Genomic DNA, 25,539 nt, shown 5'->3' with positions numbered 1-25,539 from the left:
CCAGCACTGACCCTGAAAAGTAATTCTAAGTGTACTTACCAGTAACTTGTATTTCCTTCCATAGGAATCCATTCTGTGGTTTTCACCAGAAAAGTTTCTAAGTGTCCATTTTTGAAACGTACAAATATTCCTCTAAAATCAGCAGAACTACGAATTCCAATTTACTCACCTGTTATCAGGAGAGAACCCAGGGCTGCATCTGTTAGCTCAGCACTGACCCTGAAAAGTAATTCTAAGCGTACTTACCAGTAACTTGTATTTCCTTCTATAGGAATCCATTGTGTGGTTTTCACCAGAAAAGTTTCTGTGTCCATTTTTGAAACGTACAAATATTCCTCTAAAATCAGCAGAACTACGAATTCCAATTTACTCACCTGTTATCAGGAGAGAACCCAGGGCTGCATATTTTAGCCCAGCACTAACCCTGAAAAGTAATTCTAAGCGTACTTACTAGTAACTTGTATTTCCTTCCACAGGAATCCATTGTGTGGTTTTCACCAGAAAAGTTTCTAAGTGTCCATTTTTGAAACGTACAAATATTCCTCTAAAATCAGCAGAACTACGAATTCCAATTTACTCACCTGTTATCAGGAGAGAACCCAGGGCTGCATCTGTTAGCCCAGCACTGACCCTGAAAAGTAATTCTAAGCGTACTTACCAGTAACTTGTATTTCCTTCCATAGGAATCCATTGTGTGGTTTTCACCAGAAAAGTTACTGTGTCCATTTTTGAAACGTACAAATATTCCTCTAAAATCAGCCGAACTACGAATTCCAATTTACTCACCTGTTATCAGGAGAGAACCCAGTGCTGCATATTTTAGCCCAGCCCTGACCCTGAAAAGTAATTCTAAGTGTACTTACCAGTAACTTGTATTTCCTTCCATAGGAATCCATTGTGTGGTTTTCACCAGAAAAGTTTCTTTGTCCATTTTTGAAACATACAAATATTCCTCTAAAATCAGCAGAACTACGAATTCCAATTTACTCACCTGTTATCAGGAGAGAACCCAGGGCTGCATATTTAAGCCCAGCACTGACCCTGAAAAGTAATTCTAAGCGTACATACTAGTAACTTGTATTTCCTTCCACAGGAATCCATTGTGTGGTTTTCACCAGAAAAGTTTCTAAGTGTCCATTTTTGAAACGTACAAATATTCCTCTAAAATCAGCAGAACTACGAATTCCAATTTACTCACCTGTTATCTGGAGAGAACCCAGGGCTGCATCTGTTAGCCCAGAACTGACCCTGAAAAGTAATTCTAAGCATACTTACCAGTAACTTGTATTTCCTTTCATAGGAATCCATTGTGTGGTTTTCACCAGAAAAGTTTCTAAGTGTCCATTTTTGAAACATACAAATATTCCTCTAAAATCAGCAGAACTACGAATTCCAATTTACTCACCTGTTATCAGGAGAGAACCCAGGGCTGCATCTGTTAGCCCAGCACTGACCCTGAAAAGTAATTCTAAGCATACTTACCAGTAACTTGTATTTCCTTCCATAGGAATCCATTGTGTGGTTTTCATCAGAAAAGTTTCTAAGTGTCCATTTTTGAAAGGTACAAATAGTCCTCTAAAATCAGCCGAACTACGAATTCCAATTTACTCACCTGTTATCAGGAGAGAACCCAGGGCTGCATCTGTTAGCCCAGCACTGACCCTGAAAAGTAATTCTAAGTGTACTTACCAGTAACTTGTATTTTCTTCCATAGGAATCCATTGTGTGGTTTTCACCAGAAAAGGTTCTAAGTGTCCATTTTTGAAACGTACAAATAGTCCTCTAAAATCAGCCGAACTACGAATTCCAATTTACTCACCTGTTATCAGGAGAGAACCCAGGGCTGCATCTGTTAGCCCAGCACTGACCCTGAAAAGTAATTCTAAGCGTAAATACCAGTAACTTGTATTTACTTCCATAGGAATCCATTGTGTGGTTTTCACCAGAAAAGTTTCTAAGTGTCCAATTTTGAAATGTACAAATATTCCTCTAAAATCAGCCGATCTATGAATTCCGATTTATTCACCTGTTATCAGGAGAGAACCCAGGGCTGCATATTTTAGCCTAGCACTGACCCTGAAAAGTAATTCTAAGCATACTTACCAGTAACTTGTATTTCCTTCCACAGGAATCCATTGTGTGGTTTTCACCAGAAAAGTTTCTAAGTGTCCATTTTTGAAACGTACAAATATTCCTCTAAAATCAGCAGAACTACGAATTCCAATTTACTCACCTGTTATCAGGAGAGAACCCAGGGCTGCATCTGTTAGCCCAGCACTGACCCTGAAAAGTAATTCTGAGCATACTTACCAGTAACTTGTATTTACTTCCATAGGAATCCATTGTGTGGTTTTCACCAGAAAAGTTTCTAAGTGTCCATTTTTGAAACGTACAAATATTCCTCTAAAATCAGCAGAACTACGAATTCCAATTTACTCACCTGTTATCAGGAGAGAACCCAGGGCTGCATCTGTTAGCTCAGCACTGACCATGAAAAGTAATTCTAAGCATACTTACCAGTAACTTGTATTTCCTTCCATAGGAATCCATTGTGTGGTTTTCACCAGAAAAGTTTCTAAGTGTTCATTTTTGAAACGTACAAATATTCCTCTAAAATCAGCTGAACTACGAATTCCAATTTACTCACCTGTTATCAGGAGAGAACCCAGTGCTGCATCTTTTAGACCAGCACTGACCCTGAAAAGTAATTCTAAGCGTACTTACCAGTAACTTGTATTTCCTTCCATAGGAATCCATTGTGTGGTTTTCACCAGAAAAGTTTCTTTGTCCATTTTTGAAACATACAAATATTCCTCTAAAATCAGCAGAACTACGAATTCCAATTTACTCACCTGTTATCAGGAGAGAACCCAGGGCTGCATATTTAAGCCCAGCACTGACCCTGAAAAGTAATTCTAAGCGTACATACTAGTAACTTGTATTTCCTTCCACAGGAATCCATTGTGTGGTTTTCACCAGAAAAGTTTCTAAGTGTCCATTTTTGAAACGTACAAATATTCCTCTAAAATCAGCAGAACTACGAATTCCAATTTACTCACCTGTTATCTGGAGAGAACCCAGGGCTGCATCTGTTAGCCCAGAACTGACCCTGAAAAGTAATTCTAAGCATACTTACCAGTAACTTGTGTTTCCTTTCATAGGAATCCATTGTGTGGTTTTCACCAGAAAAGTTTCTAAGTGTCCATTTTTGAAACATACAAATATTCCTCTAAAATCAGCAGAACTACGAATTCCAATTTACTCACCTGTTATCAGGAGAGAACCCAGGGCTGCATCTGTTAGCCCAGCACTGACCCTGAAAAGTAATTCTAAGCATACTTACCAGTAACTTGTATTTCCTTCCATAGGAATCCATTGTGTGGTTTTCATCAGAAAAGTTTCTAAGTGTCCATTTTTGAAACGTACAAATAGTCCTCTAAAATCAGCCGAACTACAAATTCCAATTTACTCACCTGTTATCAGGAGAGAACCCAGGGCTGCATCTGTTAGCCCAGCACTGACCCTGAAAAGTAATTCTAAGTGTACTTACCAGTAACTTGTATTTTCTTCCATAGGAATCCATTGTGTGGTTTTCACCAGAAAAGTTTCTAAGTGTCCATTTTTGAAACGTACAAATATTCCTTTTAAAATCAGCCGAACTACGAATTCCAATTTACTCACCTGTTATCAGGAGAGAACCCAGTGCTTCATCTTTTAGACCAGCACTGACCCTGAAAAGTAATTCTAAGCGTACTTACCAGTAACTTGTATTTCCTTCCGTAGGAATCCATTGTGTGGTTTTCACCAGATAAGTTTCTAAGTGTCCAATTTTGAAATGTACAAATATTCCTCTAAAATCAGCCGATCTATGAATTCCGATTTACTCACCTGTTATCAGGAGAGAACCCAGGGCTGCATATTTTAGCCTAGCACTGACCCTGAAAAGTAATTCTAAGCATACTTACTAGTAACTTGTATTTCCTTCCACAGGAATCCATTGTGTGGTTTTCACCAGAAAAGTTTCTAAGTGTCCATTTTTGAAACATACAAATATTCCTCTAAAATCAGCAGAACTACGAATTCCAATTTACTCACCTGTTATCAGGAGAGAACCCAGGGCTGCATATTTAAGCCCAGCACTGACCCTGAAAAGTAATTCTAAGCGTACATACTAGTAACTTGTATTTCCTTCCACAGGAATCCATTGTGTGGTTTTCACCAGAAAAGTTTCTAAGTGTCCATTTTTGAAACGTACAAATATTCCTCTAAAATCAGCAGAACTACGAATTCCAATTTACTCACCTGTTATCTGGAGAGAACCCAGGGCTGCATCTGTTAGCCCAGAACTGACCCTGAAAAGTAATTCTAAGCATACTTACCAGTAACTTGTATTTCCTTTCATAGGAATCCATTGTGTGGTTTTCACCAGAAAAGTTTCTAAGTGTCCATTTTTGAAACATACAAATATTCCTCTAAAATCAGCAGAACTACGAATTCCAATTTACTCACCTGTTATCAGGAGAGAACCCAGGGCTGCATCTGTTAGCCCAGCACTGACCCTGAAAAGTAATTCTAAGCATACTTACCAGTAACTTGTATTTCCTTCCATAGGAATCCATTGTGTGGTTTTCATCAGAAAAGTTTCTAAGTGTCCATTTTTGAAACGTACAAATAGTCCTCTAAAATCAGCCGAACTACGAATTCCAATTTACTCACCTGTTATCAGGAGAGAACCCAGGGCTGCATCTGTTAGCCCAGCACTGACCCTGAAAAGTAATTCTAAGTGTACTTACCAGTAACTTGTATTTTCTTCCATAGGAATCCATTGTGTGGTTTTCACCAGAAAAGGTTCTAAGTGTCCATTTTTGAAACGTACAAATAGTCCTCTAAAATCAGCCGAACTACGAATTCCAATTTACTCACCTGTTATCAGGAGAGAACCCAGGGCTGCATCTGTTAGCCCAGCACTGACCCTGAAAAGTAATTCTAAGCGTAAATACCAGTAACTTGTATTTACTTCCATAGGAATCCATTGTGTGGTTTTCACCAGAAAAGTTTCTAAGTGTCCATTTTTGAAACGTACAAATATTCCTCTAAAATCAGCCGAACTACGAATTCAAATTTACTCACCTGTTATCAGGAGAGAACCCAGTGCTGCATCTTTTAGACCAGCACTGACCCTGAAAAGTAATTCTAAGCGTACTTAACAGTAATTTGTATTTCCTTCCATAGGAATCCATTGTGTGGTTTTCACCAGAAAAGGTTCTAAGTGTCCATTTTTGAAACGTACAAATAGTCCTCTAAAATCAGCCGAACTACGAATTCCAATTTACTCACCTGTTATCAGGAGAGAACCCAGGGCTGCATCTGTTAGCCCAGCACTGACCCTGAAAAGTAATTCTAAGTGTACTTACCAGTAACTTGTATTTCCTTCCATAGGAATCCATTGTGTGGTTTTCACCAGAAAAGTTTCTAAGTGCCCATTTTTGAAACGTACAAATATTCCTCTAAAGTCAGCAGAACTACGAATTCCAATTTACTCACCTGTTATCAGGAGAGAACCCAGGGCTGCATCAGTTAGCTCAGCACTGACCATGAAAAGTAATTCTAAGCATACTTACCAGTAACTTGTATTTCCTTCCATAGGAATCCATTGTGTGGTTTTCACCAGAAAAGTTTCTAAGTGTCCATTTTTGAAACGTACAAATATTCCTCTAAAATCAGCAGAACTAGGAATTCCAATTTACTCACCTGTTATCAGGAGAGAACCCAGGGCTGCATATTTTAGACCAGCACTGACCCTGAAAAGTAATTCTAAGCGTACTTACCAGTAACTTGTATTTCCTTTCATAGAAATCCATTGTGTGGTTTTCACCAGAAAAGTTTCTAAGTGTCCATTTTTGAAATGTACAAATATTCCTCTAAAATCAGCAGAACTACGAATTCCAATTTACTCACCTGTTATCAGGAGAGAACCCAGGGCTGCATCTGTTAGCCCAGCACTGACCCTGAAAAGTAATTCTAAGCATACTTACCAGTAACTTGTATTTCCTTTCATAGAAATCCATTGTGTGGTTTTCACCAGAAAAGTTTCTAAGTGTCCATTTTTGAAATGTACAAATATTCCTCTAAAATCAGCAGAACTACGAATTCCAATTTACTCACCTGTTATCAGGAGAGAACCCAGGGCTGCATCTGTTAGCCCAGCACTGACCCTGAAAAGTAATTCTAAGCATACTTACCAGTAACTTGTATTTCCTTCCATAGGAATCCATTGTGTGGTTTTCACCAGAAAAGTTTCTAAGTGTTCATTTTTGAAACGTACAAATATTCCTCTAAAATCAGCCAAACTACGAATTCCAATTTACTCACCTGTTATCAGGAGAGAACCCAGTGCTGCATCTTTTAGACCAGCACTGACCCTGAAAAGTAATTCTAAGCGTACTTACCAGTAACTTGTATTTCCTTCCATAGGAATCCATTGTGTGGTTTTCACCAGAAAAGTTTCTTTGTCCATTTTTGAAACATACAAATATTCCTCTAAAATCAGCAGAACTACGAATTCCAATTTACTCACCTGTTATCAGGAGAGAACCCAGGGCTGCATATTTAAGCCCAGCACTGACCCTGAAAAGTAATTCTAAGCGTACATACTAGTAACTTGTATTTCCTTCCACAGGAATCCATTGTGTGGTTTTCACCAGAAAAGTTTCTAAGTGTCCATTTTTGAAACGTACAAATATTCCTCTAAAATCAGCAGAACTACGAATTCCAATTTACTCACCTGTTATCTGGAGAGAACCCAGGGCTGCATCTGTTAGCCCAGAACTGACCCTGAAAAGTAATTCTAAGCATACTTACCAGTAACTTGTATTTCCTTTCATAGGAATCCATTGTGTGGTTTTCACCAGAAAAGTTTCTAAGTGTCCATTTTTGAAACATACAAATATTCCTCTAAAATCAGCAGAACTACGAATTCCAATTTACTCACCTGTTATCAGGAGAGAACCCAGGGCTGCATCTGTTAGCCCAGCACTGACCCTGAAAAGTAATTCTAAGCATACTTACCAGTAACTTGTATTTCCTTCCATAGGAATCCATTGTGTGGTTTTCATCAGAAAAGTTTCTAAGTGTCCATTTTTGAAACGTACAAATAGTCCTCTAAAATCAGCCGAACTACGAATTCCAATTTACTCACCTGTTATCAGGAGAGAACCCAGGGCTGCATCTGTTAGCCCAGCACTGACCCTGAAAAGTAATTCTAAGTGTACTTACCAGTAACTTGTATTTTCTTCCATAGGAATCCATTGTGTGGTTTTCACCAGAAAAGTTTCTAAGTGTCCATTTTTGAAACGTACAAATATTCCTCTAAAATCAGCCGAACTACGAATTCCAATTTACTCACCTGTTATCAGGAGAGAACCCAGTGCTGCATCTTTTAGACCAGCACTGACCCTGAAAAGTAATTCTAAGCGTACTTACCAGTAACTTGTATTTTCTTCCATAGGAATCCATTGTGTGGTTTTCACCAGAAAAGTTTCTGTGTCCATTTTTGAAACGTACAAATATTCCTCTAAAATCGGCAGAACTACGAATTCCAATTTACTCACCTGTTATCAGGAGAGAACCCAGGGCTGCATATTTTAGCCCAGCACTGACCCTGAAAAGTAATTCTAAGCGTACTTACTAGTAACTTGTATTTCCTTCCACAGGAATCCATTGTGTGGTTTTCACCAGAAAAGTTTCTAAGTGTCCATTTTTGAAACGTACAAATATTCCTCTAAAATCAGCAGAACTACGAATTCCAATTTACTCACCTGTTATCAGGAGAGAACCCAGGGCTGCATCTGTTAGCCCAGCACTGACCCTGAAAAGTAATTCTAAGCATACTTACCAGTAACTCGTATTTCCTTCCATAGGAATCCATTGTGTGGTTTTCACCAGAAAAGTTTCAAAGTGTCCATTTTTGAAACATACAAATATTCCTCTAAAATCAGCCGAACTACGAATTCCAATTTACTCACCTGTTATCAGGAGAGAACCCAGTGCTGCATCTTTTAGACCAGCACTGACCCTGAAAAGTAATTCTAAGCGTACTTACCAGTAACTTGTATTTACTTCCATAGGAATCCATTGTGTGGTTTTCACCAGAAAAGTTTCTAAGTGTCCATTTTTGAAACGTACAAATATTCCTCTAAAATCAGCCGAACTACGAATTCCAATTTACTCACCTGTTATCAGGAGAGAACCCAGTGCTGCATCTTTTAGACCAGCACTGACCCTTAAAGTATTTCTAAGCGTACTTACCAGTAACTTGTATTTACTTCCATAGGAATCCATTGTGTGGTTTTCACCAGAAAAGTTTCTAAGTGTCCATTTTTGAAACGTACAAATATTCCTCTAAAATCAGCAGAACTACAAATTCCAATTTACTCACCTGTTATCAGGAGAGAACCCAGGGCTGCATCTGTTAGCTCAGCACTGACCATGAAAAGTAATTCTAAGCATACTTACCAGTAACTTGTATTTCCTTCCATAGGAATCCATTGTGTGGTTTTCACCAGAAAAGTTTCTAAGTGTTCATTTTTGAAACGTACAAATATTCCTCAAAAATCAGCCGAACTACGAATTCCAATTTACTCACCTGTTATCAGGAGAGAACCCAGTGCTGCATCTTTTAGCCCAGCACTGACCCTGAAAAGTAATTCTAAGCGTACTTACCAGTAACTTGTATTTCCTTCCATAGGAATCCATTGTGTCGTTTTCACCAGAAACGTTTCTGTGTCCATTTTTGAAACGTACAAATATTCCTCTAAAATCAGCCGAACTACGAATTCAAATTTACTCACCTGTTATCAGGAGAGAACCCAGTGCTGCATCTTTTAGACCAGCACTGACCCTGAATAGTAATTCTAAGCGTACTTACCAGTAATTTGTATTTCCTTCCATAGGAATCCATTGTGTGGTTTTCACCAGAAAAGTTTCTAAGTGTCCATTTTTGAAACGTACAAATAGTCCTCTATAATCAGCCGAACTACGAATTCCAATTTACTCACCTGTTATCAGGAGAGAACACAGGGCTGCATCTGTTAGCCCAGCACTGACCCTGAAAAGTAATTCTAAGTGTACTTACCAGTAACTTGTATTTCCTTCCATAGGAATCAATTGTGTGGTTTTCACCAGAAAAGTTTCTAAGTGTCCATTTTTGAAACGTACAAATATTCCTCTAAAATCAGCAGAACTACGAATTCCAATTTACTCACCTGTTATCAGGAGAGAACCTAGGGCTGCATCTGTTAGCTCAGCACTGACCCTGAAAAGTAATTCTAAGCGTACTTACCAGTAGCTTGTATTTCCTTCCATAGGAATCCATTGTGTGGTTTTCACCAGAAAAGATTCTGTGTCCATTTTTGAAACGTACAAATATTCCTCTAAAATCAGCAGAACTACGAATTCCAATTTACTCACCTGTTATCAGGAGAGAACCCAGGGCTGCATATTTAAGCCCAGCACTGACCCTGAAAAGTAATTCTAAGCGTACTTACTAGTAACTTGTATTTCCTTCCACAGGAATCCATTGTGTGGTTTTCACCAGAAAAGTTTCTAAGTGTCCATTTTTGAAACGTACAAATATTCCTCTAAAATCAGCAGAACTACGAATTCCAATTTATTCACCTGTTATCTGGAGAGAACCCAGGGCTGCATCTGTTAGCCTAGCACTGACCCTGAAAAGTAATTCTAAGCGTACTTACCAGTAACTTGTATTTCCTTTCATAGGAATCCATTGTGTGGTTTTCACCAGAAAAGTTTCTAAGTGTCCATTTTTGAAACATACAAATATTCCTCTAAAATCAGCAGAACTGCGAATTCCAATTTACTCACCTGTTATCAGGAGAGAACCCAGGGCTGCATCTGTTAGCCCAGCACTGACCCTGAAAAGTAATTCTAAGCATACTTACCAGTAACTTGTATTTCCTTCCATAGGAATCCATTGTGTGGTTTTCATCAGAAACGTTTCTAAGTGTCCATTTTTGAAACGTACAAATAGTCCTCTAAAATCAGCCGAACTACGAATTCCAATTTACTCACCTGTTATCAGGAGAGAACCCAGGGCTGCATCTGTTAGCCCAGCACTGACCCTGAAAAGTAATTCTAAGTGTACTTACCAGTAACTTGTATTTTCTTCCATAGGAATCCATTGTGTGGTTTTCACCAGAAAAGTTTCTAAGTGTCCATTTTTGAAACGTACAAATATTCCTCTAAAATCAGCAGAACTACGAATTCCAATTTACTCACCTGTTATCAGGAGAGAACCCAGGGCTGCATCAGTTAGCTCAGCACTGACCATGAAAAGTAATTCTAAGCATACTTACCAGTAACTTGTATTTCCTTCCATAGGAATCCATTGTGTGGTTTTCACCAGAAATGTTTCTGTGTCCATTTTTGAAACGTACAAATATTCCTCTAAAATCAGCCGAACTACGAATTCAAATTTACTCACCTGTTATCAGGAGAGAACCCAGTGCTGCATCTGTTAGACCAGCACTGACCCTGAAAAGTAATTCTAAGCGTACTTACCAGTAATTTGTATTTCCTTCCATAGGAATCCATTGTGTGGTTTTCACCAGAAAAGTTTCTAAGTGTCCATTTTTGAAACGTACAAATATTCCTCTAAAATCAGCAGAACTACGAATTCCAATTTACTCACCTGTTATCAGGAGAGAACCCAGGGCTGCATCTGTTAGCCCAGCACTGACCCTGAAAAGTAATTCTAAGCGTACTTACCAGTAACTTGTATTTCCTTCCATAGGAATCCATTGTGTGGTTTTCACCAGAAAAGTTACTGTGTCCATTTTTGAAACGTACAAATATTCCTCTAAAATCAGCCGAACTACGAGTTCCAATTTACTCACCTGTTATCAGGAGAGAACCCAGTGCTGCATATTTTAGCCCAGCCCTGACCCTGAAAAGTAATTGTAAGCGTACTTACTAGTAACTTGTATTTCCTTCCATAGGAATCCATTGTGTGGTTTTCACCAGAAAAGTTTCTAAGTGTCCATTTTTGAAACGTACAAATATTCCTCTAAAATCAGCAGAACTACAAATTGCAATTTACTCACCTGTTATCAGGAGAGAACCCAGGGCTGCATCTGTTAGCCCAGCACTGACCCTGAAAAGTAATTCTAAGCATACTTACCAGTAACTTGTATTTCCTTCCATAGGAATCCATTGTGTGGTTTTCACCAGAAACGTTTCTGTGTCCATTTTTGAAACGTACAAATATTCCTCTAAAATCAGCCGAACTACGAATTCAAATTTACTCACCTGTTATCAGGAGAGAACCCAGTGCTGCATCTGTTAGACCAGCACTGACCCTGAAAAGTAATTCTAAGCGTACTTACCAGTAATTTGTATTTCCTTCCATAGGAATCCATTGTGTGGTTTTCACCAGAAAAGTTTCTAAGTGTCCATTTTTGAAACGTACAAATAGTCCTCTAAAATCAGCCGAACTACGAATTCCAATTTACTCACCTGTTATCAGGAGAGAACACAGGGCTGCATCTGTTAGCCCAGCACTGACCCTGAAAAGTAATTCTAAGTGTACTTACCAGTAACTTGTATTTCCTTCCATAGGAATCCATTCTGTGGTTTTCACCAGAAAAGTTTCTAAGTGTCCATTTTTGAAACTTACAAATATTCCTCTAAAATCAGCAGAACTACGAATTCCAATTTACTCACCTGTTATCAGGAGAGAACCCAGGGCTGCATCTGTTAGCTCAGCACTGACCCTGAAAAGTAATTCTAAGCGTACTTACTAGTAACTTGTATTTCCTTCCACAGGAATCCATTGTGTGGTTTTCACCAGAAAAGTTTCTAAGTGTCCATTTTTGAAACGTACAAATATTCCTCTAAAATCAGCAGAACTACGAATTCCAATTTACTCACCTGTTATCAGGAGAGAACCCAGGGCTGCATCTGTTAGCCCAGCACTGACCCTGAAAAGTAATTCTAAGCATACTTACCAGTAACTTGTATTTCCTTCCATAGGAATCCATTGTGTGGTTTTCACCAGAAAAGTTACTGTGTCCATTTTTGAAACGTACAAATATTCCTCTAAAATCAGCCGAACTACGAATTCCAATTTACTCACCTGTTATCAGGAGAGAACCCAGTGCTGCATATTTTAGCCCAGCCCTGACCCTGAAAAGTAATTGTAAGCGTACTTACTAGTAACTTGTATTTCCTTCCATAGGAATCCATTGTGTGGTTTTCACCAGAAAAGTTTCTAAGTGTCCATTTTTGAAACGTACAAATATTCCTCTAAAATCAGCAGAACTACAAATTGCAATTTACTCATCTGTTATCAGGAGAGAACCCAGGGCTGCATCTGTTAGCCCAGCACTGACCCTGAAAAGTAATTCTAAGCGTACTTACCAGTAATTTGTATTTCCTTCCATAGGAATCCATTGTGTGGTTTTCACCAGAAAAGTTTCTAAGTGTCCATTTTTGAAACGTACAAATAGTCCTCTAAAATCAGCCGAACTACGAATTCCAATTTACTCACCTGTTATCAGGAGAGAACACAGGGCTGCATCTGTTAGCCCAGCACTGACCCTGAAAAGTAATTCTAAGTGTACTTACCAGTAACTTGTATTTCCTTCCATAGGAATCAATTGTGTGGTTTTCACCAGAAAAGTTTCTAAGTGTCCATTTTTGAAACGTACAAATATTCCTCTAAAATCAGCAGAACTACGAATTCCAATTTACTCACCTGTTATCAGGAGAGAACCCAGGGCTGCATATTTAAGCCCAGCACTGACCCTGAAAAGTAATTCTAAGCGTACTTACTAGTAACTTGTATTTCCTTCCACAGGAATCCATTGTGTGGTTTTCACCAGAAAAGTTTCTAAGTGTCCATTTTTGAAACGTACAAATATTCCTCTAAAATCAGCAGAACTACGAATTCCAATTTATTCACCTGTTATCTGGAGAGAACCCAGGGCTGCATCTGTTAGCCTAGCACTGACCCTGAAAAGTAATTCTAAGCATACTTACCAGTAACTTGTATTTCCTTTCATAGGAATCCATTGTGTGGTTTTCACCAGAAAAGTTTCTAAGTGTCCATTTTTGAAACATACAAATATTCCTCTAAAATCAGCAGAACTACGAATTCCAATTTACTCACCTGTTATCAGGAGAGAACCCAGGGCTGCATCTGTTAGCCCAGCACTGACCCTGAAAAGTAATTCTAAGCATACTTACCAGTAACTTGTATTTCCTTCCATAGGAATTCATTGTGTGGTTTTCATCAGAAAAGTTTCTAAGTGTCCATTTTTGAAACGTACAAATAGTCCTCTAAAATCAGCCGAACTACGAATTCCAATTTACTCACCTGTTATCAGGAGAGAACCCAGGGCTGCATCTGTTAGCCCAGCACTGACCCTGAAAAGTAATTCTAAGTGTACTTACCAGTAACTTGTATTTTCTTCCATAGGAATCCATTGTGTGGTTTTCACCAGAAAAGTTTCTAAGTGTCCATTTTTGAAACGTACAAATATTCCTCTAAAATCAGCAGAACTACGAATTCCAATTTACTCACCTGTTATCAGGAGAGAACCCAGGGCTGCATCAGTTAGCTCAGCACTGACCATGAAAAGTAATTCTAAGCATACTTACCAGTAACTTGTATTTCCTTCCATAGGAATCCATTGTGTGGTTTTCACCAGAAAAGTTTCTAAGTTTCCATTTTTGAAACGTACAAATATTCCTCTAAAATCAGCCGAACTACGAATTCCAATTTACTCACCTGTTATCAGGAGAGAACCCAGTGCTTCATCTTTTAGACCAGCACTGACCCTGAAAAGTAATTCTAAGCGTACTTACCAGTAACTTGTATTTCCTTCCGTAGGAATCCATTGTGTGGTTTTCACCAGATAAGTTTCTAAGTGTCCAATTTTGAAATGTACAAATATTCCTCTAAAATAAGCCGATCTATGAATTCCGATTTACTCACCTGTTATCAGGAGAGAACCCAGGGCTGCATATTTTAGCCTAGCACTGACCCTGAAAAGTAATTCTAAGCGTACTTACTAGTAACTTGTATTTCCTTCCACAGGAATCCATTGTGTGGTTTTCACCAGAAAAGTTTCTAAGTGTCCATTTTTGAAACGTACAAATATTCCTCTAAAATCAGCAGAACTACGAATTCCAATTTACTCACCTGTTATCAGGAGAGAACCCAGGGCTGCATCTGTTAGCCCAGCACTGACCCTGAAAAGTAATTCTGAGCATACTTACCAGTAACTTGTATTTACTTCCATAGGAATCCATTGTGTGGTTTTCACCAGAAAAGTTTCTAAGTGTCCATTTTTGAAACGTACAAATATTCCTCTAAAATCAGCCGAACTACGAATTCCAATTTACTCACCTGTTATCAGGAGAGAACCCAGTGCTGCATCTTTTAGACCAGCACTGACCCTGAAAAGTAATTCTAAGCGTAAATACCAGTAACTTGTATTTACTTCCATAGGAATCCATTGTGTGGTTTTCACCAGAAAAGTTTCTAAGTGTCCATTTTTGAAACGTACAAATATTCCTCTAAAATCAGCCGAACTACGAATTCAAATTTACTCACCTGTTATCAGGAGAGAACCCAGTGCTGCATCTTTTAGACCAGCACTGACCCTGAAAAGTAATTCTAAGCGTACTTAACAGTAATTTGTATTTCCTTCCATAGGAATCCATTGTGTGGTTTTCACCAGAAAAGGTTCTAAGTGTCCATTTTTGAAACGTACAAATAGTCCTCTAAAATCAGCCGAACTACGGATTCCAATTTACTCACCTGTTATCAGGAGAGAACCCAGGGCTGCATCTGTTAGCCCAGCACTGACCCTGAAAAGTAATTCTAAGTGTACTTACCAGTAACTTGTATTTCCTTCCATAGGAATCCATTGTGTGGTTTTCACCAGAAAAGTTTCTAAGTGCCCATTTTTGAAATGTACAAATATTCCTCTAAAGTCAGCAGAACTACGAATTCCAATTTACTCACCTGTTATCAGGAGAGAACCCAGGGCTGCATCTGTTAGCTCAGCACTGACCATGAAAAGTAATTCTAAGCATACTTACCAGTAACTTGTATTTCCTTCCATAGGAATCCATTGTGTGGTTTTCACCAGAAAAGTTTCTAAGTGTTCATTTTTAAAACTTACAAATATTCCTCTAAAATCAGCCGAACTACGAATTCCAATTTACTCACCTGTTATCAGGAGAGAACCCAGTGCTGCATCTTTTAGACCAGCACTGACCCTGAAAAGTAATTCTAAGCATACTTACCAGTAACTTGTATTTCCTTCCATAGGAATCCATTGTGTGGTTTTCACCAGAAAAGTTTCTTTGTCCATTTTTGAAACGTACAAATATTCCTCTAAAATCAGCAGAACTAGGAATTCCAATTTACTCACCTGTTATCAGGAGAGAACCCAGGGCTGCATATTTTAGACCAGCACTGACCCTGAAAAGTAATTCTAAGCGTACTTACTAGTAACTTGTATTTCCTTCAACAGGAATCCATTGTGTGGTTTTCACCAGAAAAGTTTCTAAGTGTCCATTTTTGAAACGTACAAATATTCCTCTAAAATCAGCAGAACTACGAATTCCAATTTACTCACCTGTTATCGGGAGAGAACCCAGGGCTGCATCTGTTAGCCCAGCACTGACCCTGAAAAGTAATTCTAAGCGTACTTACCAGTAACTTGTATTTCCTTCCATAGGAATCCATTGTGTGGTTTTCACCAGAAAAGTTTCTAAGTGTCCATTTTTGAAACGTACAAATATTCCTCTAAAATCAGCCGAACTACGAATTCCAATTTACTCACCTGTTATCAGGAGAGAACCCAGTGCTGCATCTTTTAGACCAGCACTGACCCTGAAAAGTAATTCTAAGTGTACTTACCAGTAACTTGTATTTTCTTCCATAGGAATCCATTGTGTGGTTTTCACCAGAAAAGTTTCTGTGTCCATTTTTGAAACGTACAAATATTCCTCTATAATCTGCAGAACTACGAATTCCAATTTACTCACCTGTTATCAGGAGAGAACCCAGGGCTGCATATTTTAGCCCAGCACTGACCCTGAAAAGTAATTCTAAGCGTACTTACTAGTAACTTGTATTTCCTTCCACAGGAATCCATTGTGTGGTTTTCACCAGAAAAGTTTCTAATTGTCCATTTTTAAAACGTACAAATATTCCTCTAAAATCAGCAGAACTACGAATTACAATTTACTCACCTGTTATCAGGAGAGAACCCAGGGCTGCATCTGTTAGCCCAGCACTGACCCTGAAAAGTAATTCTAAGCATACTTACCAGTAACTTGTATTTCCTTCCATAGGAATCCATTGTGTGGTTTTCACCAGAAAAGTTTCCAAGTGTCCATTTTTGAAACATACAAATATTCCTCTAAAATCAGCCGAACTACGAATTCCAATTTACTCACCTGTTATCAGGAGAGAACCCAGTGCTGCATCTTTTAGACCAGCACTGACCCTGAAAAGTAATTCTAAGCGTACTTACCAGTAACTTGTATTTCCTTCCATAGGAATCCATTGTGTGGTTTTCACCAGAAAAGTTTCTAAGTGTCCATTTTTGAAACGTACAAATATTCCTCTAAAATCAGCCGAACTACGAATTCCAATTTACTCACCTGTTATCAGGAGAGAACCCAGTGCTGCATCTTTTAGACCAGCACTGACCCTGAAAAGTAATTCTAAGTGTACTTACCAGTAACTTGTATTTTCTTCCATAGGAATCCATTGTGTGGTTTTCACCAGAAAAGTTTCTGTGTCCATTTTTGAAACGTACAAATATTCCTCTAAAATCAGCAGAACTACGAATTCCAATTTACTCACCTGTTATCAGGAGAGAACCCAGGGCTGCATATTTAGGCCCAGCACTGACCCTGAAAAGTAATTCTAAGCGTACTTACTAGTAACTTGTATTTCCTTCCACAGGAATCCATTGTGTGGTTTTCACCAGAAAAGTTTCTAAGTGTCCATTTTTGAAATGTACAAATATTCCTCTAAAATCAGCAGAACTACGAATTCCAATTTACTCACCTGTTATCAGGAGAGAACCCAGGGCTGCATCTGTTAGCCCAGCACTGACCCAGAAAAGTAATTCTAAGTGTACTTACCAGTAACTTGTATTTTCTTCCATAGGAATCCATTGTGTGGTTTTCACCAGAAAAGTTTCTAAGTGTCCATTTTTGAAACGTACAAATATTCCTCTAAAATCAGCAGAACTACGAATTCCAATTTACTCACCTGTTATCTGGAGAGAACCCAGGGCTGCATCTGTTAGCCAAGCACTGACCCTGAAAAGTAATTCTAAGCATACTTACCAGTAACTTGTATTTCCTTTTATAGGAATCCATTGTGTGGTTTTCACCAGAAAAGTTTCTAAGTGTCCATTTTTGAAACATACAAATATTCCTCTAAAATCAGCAGAACTACGAATTCCAATTTACTCACCTGTTATCAGGAGAGAACCCAGGGCTGCATCTGTTAGCCCAGCACTGACCCTGAAAAGTAATTCTAAGCATACTTACCAGTAACTTGTATTTCCTTCCATAGGAATCCATTGTGTGGTTTTCATCAGAAAAGTTTCTAAGTGTCCATTTTTGAAACGTACAAATAGTCCTCTAAAATCAGCCGAACTACGAATTCCAATTTACTCACCTGTTATCAGGAGAGAACCCAGGGCTGCATCTGTTAGCCCAGCACTGACCCTGAAAAGTAATTCTAAGTGTACTTACCAGTAACTTGTATTTTCTTCCATAGGAATCCATTGTGTGGTTTTCACCAGAAAAGTTTCTAAGTGTCCATTTTTGAAACGTACAAATATTCCTCTAAAATCAGCAGAACTACGAATTCCAATTTACTCACCTGTTATCAGGAGAGAACCCAGGGCTGCATCAGTTAGCTCAGCACTGACCATGAAAAGTAATTCTAAGCATACTTACCAGTAACTTGTATTTCCTTCCATAGGAATCCATTGTGTGGTTTTCACCAGAAAAGTTTCTAAGTGTCCATTTTTGAAACGTACAAATATTCCTCTAAAATCAGCCGAACTACGAATTCCAATTTACTCACCTGTTATCAGGAGAGAACCCAGTGCTGCATCTTTTAGACCAGCACTGACCCTGAAAAGTAATTCTAAGCGTACTTACCAGTAACTTGTATTTTCTTTCATAGGAATCCATTGTGTGGTTTTCACCAGAAAAGTTTCTGTGTCCATTTTTGAAACGTACAAATATTCCTCTAAAATCTGCAGAACTACGAATTCCAATTTACTCACCTGTTATCAGGAGAGAACCCAGGGCTGCATATTTTAGCCCAGCACTGACCCTGAAAAGTAATTCTAAGCGTACTTACTAGTAACTTGTATTTCCTTCCACAGGAATCCATTGTGTGGTTTTCACCAGAAAAGTTTCTAAGTGTCCATTTTTGAAACGTACAAATATTCCTCTAAAATCAGCAGAACTACGAATTCCAATTTACTCACCTGTTATCAGGAGAGAACCCAGGGCTGCATCTGTTAGCCCAGCACTGACCCTGAAAAGTAATTCTAAGCATACTTACCAGTAACTTGTATTTCCTTCCATAGGAATCCATTGTGTGGTTTTCACCAGAAAAGTTTCCAAGTGTCCATTTTTGAAACATACAAATATTCCTCTAAAATCAGCCGAACTACGAATTCCAATTTACTCACCTGTTATCAGGAGAGAACCCAGTGCTGCATCTTTTAGACCAGCACTGACCCTGAAAAGTAATTCTAAGCGTACTTACCAGTAACTTGTATTTACTTCCATAGGAATCCATTGTGTGGTTTTCACCAGAAAAGTTTCTAAGTGTCCATTTTTGAAACGTACAAATATTCCTCTAAAATTAGCCGAACTACGAATTCCAATTTACTCACCTGTTATCAGGAGAGAACCCAGTGCTGCATCTTTTAGACCAGCACTGACCCTTAAAGTAATTCTAAGCGTACTTACCAGTAACTTGTATTTACTTCCATAGGAATCCATTGTGTGGTTTTCACCAGAAAAGTTTCTAAGTGTTCATTTTTGAAACGTACAAATATTCCTCAAAAATCAGCCGAACTACGAATTCCAATTTACTCACCTGTTATCAGGAGAGAACCCAGTGCTGCATCTTTTAGACCAGCACTGACCCTGAAAAGTAATTCTAAGCGTACTTACCAGTAACTTGTATTTCCTTCCATAGGAATCCATTGTGTGGTTTTCACCAGAAAAGTTTCTTTGTCCATTTTTGAAACGTACAAATATTCCTCTAAAATCAGCAGAACTACGAATTCCAATTTACTCACCTGTTATCAGGAGAGAACCCAGGGCTGCATATTTTAGCCCAGCACTGACCCTGAAAAGTAATTCTAAGCGTACTTACCAGTAACTTGTATTTCCTTTCATAGGAATCTATTGTGTGGTTTTCACCAGATAAGTTTCTAAGTGTCCATTTTTGAAACATACAAATATTCCTCTAAAATCAGCAGAACTACGAATTCCAATTTACTCACCTGTTATCAGGAGAGAACCCAGGGCTGCATCTGTTAGCTCAGCACTGACCATGAAAAGTAATTCTAAGCATACTTACCAGTAACTTGTATTTCCTTCCATAGGAATCCATTGTGTGGTTTTCACCAGAAATGTTTCTGTGTCCATTTTTGAAACGTACAAATATTCCTCTAAAATCAGCCGAACTACGAATTCAAATTTACTCACCTGTTATCAGGAGAGAACCCAGTGCTGCATCTGTTAGACCAGCACTGACCCTGAAAAGTAATTCTAAGCGTACTTACCAGTAATTTGTATTTCCTTCCATAGGAATCCATTGTGTGGTTTTCACCAGAAAAGTTTCTAAGTGTCCATTTTTGAAACGTACAAATAGTCCTCTAAAATCAGCCGAACTACGAATTCCCATTTACTCACCTGTTATCAGGAGAGAACACAGGGCTGCATCAGTTAGCCCAGCACTGACCCTGAAAAGTAATTCTAAGTGTACTTACCAGTAACTTGTATTTCCTTCCATAGGAATCCATTCTGTGGTTTTCACCAGAAAAGTTTCTAAGTGTCCATTTTTGAAACGTACAAATATTCCTCTAAAATCAGCAGAACTACGAATTCCAATTTACTCACCTGTTATCAGGAGAGAACCCAGGGCTGCATCTGTTAGCTCAGCACTGACCCTGAAAAGTAATTCTAAGCGTACTTACCAGTAACTTGTATTTCCTTCTATAGGAATCCATTGTGTGGTTTTCACCAGAAAAGTTTCTGTGTCCATTTTTGAAACGTACAAATATTCCTCTAAAATCAGCAGAACTACGAATTCCAATTTACTCACCTGTTATCAGGAGAGAACCCAGGGCTGCATATTTTAGCCCAGCACTGACCCTGAAAAGTAATTCTAAGCGTACTTACTAGTAACTTGTTTTTCCTTCCACAGGAATCCATTGTGTGGTTTTCACCAGAAAAGTTTCTAAGTGTCCATTTTTGAAACGTACAAATATTCCTCTAAAATCAGCAGAACTACGAATTCCAATTTACTCACCTGTTATCAGGAGAGAACCCAGGGCTGCATCTGTTAGCCCAGCACTGACCCTGAAAAGTAATTCTAAGCGTACTTACCAGTAACTTGTATTTCCTTCCATAGGAATCCATTGTGTGGTTTTCACCAGAAAAGTTACTGTGTCCATTTTTGAAACGTACAAATATTCCTCTAAAATCAGCCGAACTACGAATTCCAATTTACTCACCTGTTATCAGGAGAGAACCCAGTGCTGCATATTTTAGCCCAGCCCTGACCCTGAAAAGTAATTGTAAGCGTACTTACTAGTAAGTTGTATTTCCTTCCATAGGAATCCATTGTGTGGTTTTCACCAGAAAAGTTTCTAAGTGTCCATTTTTGAAACGTACAAATATTCCTCTAAAATCAGCAGAACTACAAATTGCAATTTACTCACCTGTTATCAGGAGAGAACCCAGGGCTGCATCTGTTAGCCCAGCACTGACCCTGAAAAGTAATTCTAAGCATACTTACCAGTAACTTGTATTTCCTTCCATAGGAATCTATTGTGTGGTTTTCACCAGAAACGTTTCTGTGTCTATTTTTGAAACGTACAAATATTCCTCTAAAATCAGCCGAACTACGAATTCAAATTTACTCACCTGTTATCAGGAGAGAACCCAGTGCTGCATCTTTTAGACCAGCACTGACCCTGAAAAGTAATTCTAAGCGTACTTACCAGTAATTTGTATTTCCTTCCATAGGAATCCATTGTGTGGTTTTCACCAGAAAAGTTTCTAAGTGTCCATTTTTGAAACGTACAAATAGTCCTCTAAAATCAGCCGAACTACGAATTCCAATGTACTCACCTGTTATCAGGAGAGAATACAGGGCTGCATCTGTTAGCCCAGCACTGACCCTGAAAAGTAATTCTAAGTGTACTTACCAGTAACTTGTATTTCCTTCCATAGGAATCCATTGTGTGGTTTTCACCAGAAAAGTTTCTAAGTGTTCATTTTTGAAACGTACAAATATTCCTCTAAAATCAGCTGAACTACGAATTCCAATTTACTCACCTGTTATCAGGAGAGAACCCAGTGCTTCATCTTTTAGACCAGCACTGACCCTGAAAAGTAATTCTAAGCGTACTTACCAGTAACTTGTATTTCCTTCCATAGGAATCCATTGTGTGGTTTTCACCAGAAAAGTTTCTTTGTCCATTTTTGAAACATACAAATATTCCTCTAAAATCAGCAGAACTACGAATTCCAATTTACTCACCTGTTATCAGGAGAGAACCCAGGGCTGCATATTTAAGCCCAGCACTGACCCTGAAAAGTAATTCTAAGCGTACATACTAGTAACTTGTATTTCCTTCCACAGGAATCCATTGTGTGGTTTTCACCAGAAAAGTTTCTAAGTGTCCATTTTTGAAACGTACAAATATTCCTCTAAAATCAGCAGAACTACGAATTCCAATTTACTCACCTGTTATCGGGAGAGAACCCAGGGCTGCATCTGTTAGCCCAGCACTGACCCTGAAAAGTAATTCTAAGCGTACTTACCAGTAACTTGTATTTCCTTCCATAGGAATCCATTGTGTGGTTTTCACCAGAAAAGTTTCTAAGTGTCCATTTTTGAAACGTACAAATATTCCTCTAAAATCAGCCAAACTACGAATTCCAATTTACTCACCTTTTATCAGGAAAGAACCCAGTGCTGCATCTTTTAGACCAGCACTGACCCTGAAAAGTAATTCTAAGCGTACTTACCAGTAACTTGTATTTTCTTCCATAGGAATCCATTGTGTGGTTTTCACCAGAAAAGTTTCTGTGTCCATTTTTGAAACGTACAAATATTCCTCTATAATCTGCAGAACTACGAATTCCAATTTACTCACCTGTTATCAGGAGAGAACCCAGGGCTGCATATTTTAGCCCAGCACTGACCCTGAAAAGTAATTCTAAGCGTACTTACTAGTAACTTGTATTTCCTTCCACAGGAATCCATTGTGTGGTTTTCACCAGAAAAGTTTCTAATTGACCATTTTTGAAACGTACAAATATTCCTCTAAAATCAGCAGAACTACGAATTCCAATTTACTCACCTGTTATCAGGAGAGAACCCAGGGCTGCATCTGTTAGCCCAGCACTGACCCTGAAAAGTAATTCTAAGCATACTTACCAGTAACTTGTATTTCCTTCCATAGGAATCCATTGTGTGGTTTTCACCAGAAAAGTTTCCAAGTGTCCATTTTTGAAACATACAAATATTCCTCTAAAATCAGCCGAACTACGAATTCCAATTTACTCACCTGTTATCAGGAGAGAACCCAGTGCTGCATCTTTTAGACCAGCACTGACCCTGAAAAGTAATTCTAAGCGTACTTACCAGTAACTTGTATTTCCTTCCATAGGAATCCATTGTGTCGTTTTCACCAGAAACGTTTCTGTGTCCATTTTTGAAACGTACAAATATTCCTCTAAAATCAGCCGAACTACGAATTCAAATTTACTCACCTGTTATCAGGAGAGAACCCAGTGCTGCATCTTTTAGACCAGCACTGACCCTGAATAGTAATTCTAAGCGTACTTACCAGTAATTTGTATTTCCTTCCATAGGAATCCATTGTGTGGTTTTCACCAGAAAAGTTTCTAAGTGTCCATTTTTGAAACGTACAAATAGTCCTCTATAATCAGCCGAACTACGAATTCCAATTTACTCACCTGTTATCAGGAGAGAACACAGGGCTGCATCTGTTAGCCCAGCACTGACCCTGAAAAGTAATTCTAAGTGTACTTACCAGTAACTTGTATTTCCTTCCATAGGAATCAATTGTGTGGTTTTCACCAGAAAAGTTTCTAAGTGTCCATTTTTGAAACGTACAAATATTCCTCTAAAATCAGCAGAACTACGAATTCCAATTTACTCACCTGTTATCAGGAGAGAACCTAGGGCTGCATCTGTTAGCTCAGCACTGACCCTGAAAAGTAATTCTAAGCGTACTTACCAGTAGCTTGTATTTCCTTCCATAGGAATCCATTGTGTGGTTTTCACCAGAAAAGATTCTGTGTCCATTTTTGAAACGTACAAATATTCCTCTAAAATCAGCAGAACTACGAATTCCAATTTACTCACCTGTTATCAGGAGAGAACCCAGGGCTGCATATTTAAGCCCAGCACTGACCCTGAAAAGTAATTCTAAGCGTACTTACTAGTAACTTGTATTTCCTTCCACAGGAATCCATTGTGTGGTTTTCACCAGAAAAGTTTCTAAGTGTCCATTTTTGAAACGTACAAATATTCCTCTAAAATCAGCAGAACTACAAATTCCAATTTATTCACCTGTTATCTGGAGAGAACCCAGGGCTGCATCTGTTAGCCTAGCACTGACCCTGAAAAGTAATTCTAAGCGTACTTACCAGTAACTTGTATTTCCTTTCATAGGAATCCATTGTGTGGTTTTCACCAGAGAAGTTTCTAAGTGTCCATTTTTGAAACATACAAATATTCCTCTAAAATCAGCAGAACTGCGAATTCCAATTTACTCACCTGTTATCAGGAGAGAACCCAGGGCTGCATCTGTTAGCCCAGCACTGACCCTGAAAAGTAATTCTAAGCATACTTACCAGTAACTTGTATTTCCTTCCATAGGAATCCATTGTGTGGTTTTCATCAGAAACGTTTCTAAGTGTCCATTTTTGAAACGTACAAATAGTCCTCTAAAATCAGCCGAACTACGAATTCCAATTTACTCACCTGTTATCAGGAGAGAACCCAGGGCTGCATCTGTTAGCCCAGCACTGACCCTGAAAAGTAATTCTAAGTGTACTTACCAGTAACTTGTATTTTCTTCCATAGGAATCCATTGTGTGGTTTTCACCAGAAAAGTTTCTAAGTGTCCATTTTTGAAACGTACAAATATTCCTCTAAAATCAGCCGAACTACGAATTCCAATTTACTCACCTGTTATCAGGAGAGAACCCAGGGCTGCATCAGTTAGCTCAGCACTGACCATGAAAAGTAATTCTAAGCATACTTACCAGTAACTTGTATTTCCTTCCATAGGAATCCATTGTGTGGTTTTCACCAGAAATGTTTCTGTGTCCATTTTTGAAACGTACAAATATTCCTCTAAAATCAGCCGAACTACGAATTCAAATTTACTCACCTGTTATCAGGAGAGAACCCAGTGCTGCATCTGTTAGACCAGCACTGACCCTGAAAAGTAATTCTAAGCGTACTTACCAGTAATTTGTATTTCCTTCCATAGGAATCCATTGTGTGGTTTTCACCAGAAAAGTTTCTAAGTGTCCATTTTTGAAACGTACAAATATTCCTCTAAAATCAGCAGAACTACGAATTCCAATTTACTCACCTGTTATCAGGAGAGAACCCAGGGCTGCATCTGTTAGCCCAGCACTGACCCTGAAAAGTAATTCTAAGCGTACTTACCAGTAACTTGTATTTCCTTCCATAGGAATCCATTGTGTGGTTTTCACCAGAAAAGTTACTGTGTCCATTTTTGAAACGTACAAATATTCCTCTAAAATCAGCCGAACTACGAGTTCCAATTTACTCACCTGTTATCAGGAGAGAACCCAGTGCTGCATATTTTAGCCCAGCCCTGACCCTGAAAAGTAATTGTAAGCGTACTTACTAGTAACTTGTATTTCCTTCCACAGGAATCCATTGTGTGGTTTTCACCAGAAAAGTTTCTAAGTGTCCATTTTTGAAACGTACAAATATTCCTCTAAAATCAGCAGAACTACGAATTCCAATTTACTCACCTGTTATCAGGAGAGAACCCAGGGCTGCATCTGTTAGCCCAGCACTGACCCTGAAAAGTAATTCTAAGCATACTTACCAGTAACTTGTATTTCCTTCCATAGGAATCCATTGTGTGGTTTTCACCAGAAAAGTTACTGTGTCCATTTTTGAAACGTACAAATATTCCTCTA

This window comes from Triturus cristatus, chromosome 1_1 (genome assembly GCF_964204655.1).
Source record: "Triturus cristatus chromosome 1_1, aTriCri1.1, whole genome shotgun sequence".
Lineage (NCBI taxonomy): Eukaryota > Metazoa > Chordata > Amphibia > Caudata > Salamandridae > Triturus > Triturus cristatus.
The sequence above is the reverse complement of the archived record's forward strand: the minus strand, read 5'-3'. Positions refer to the sequence as shown.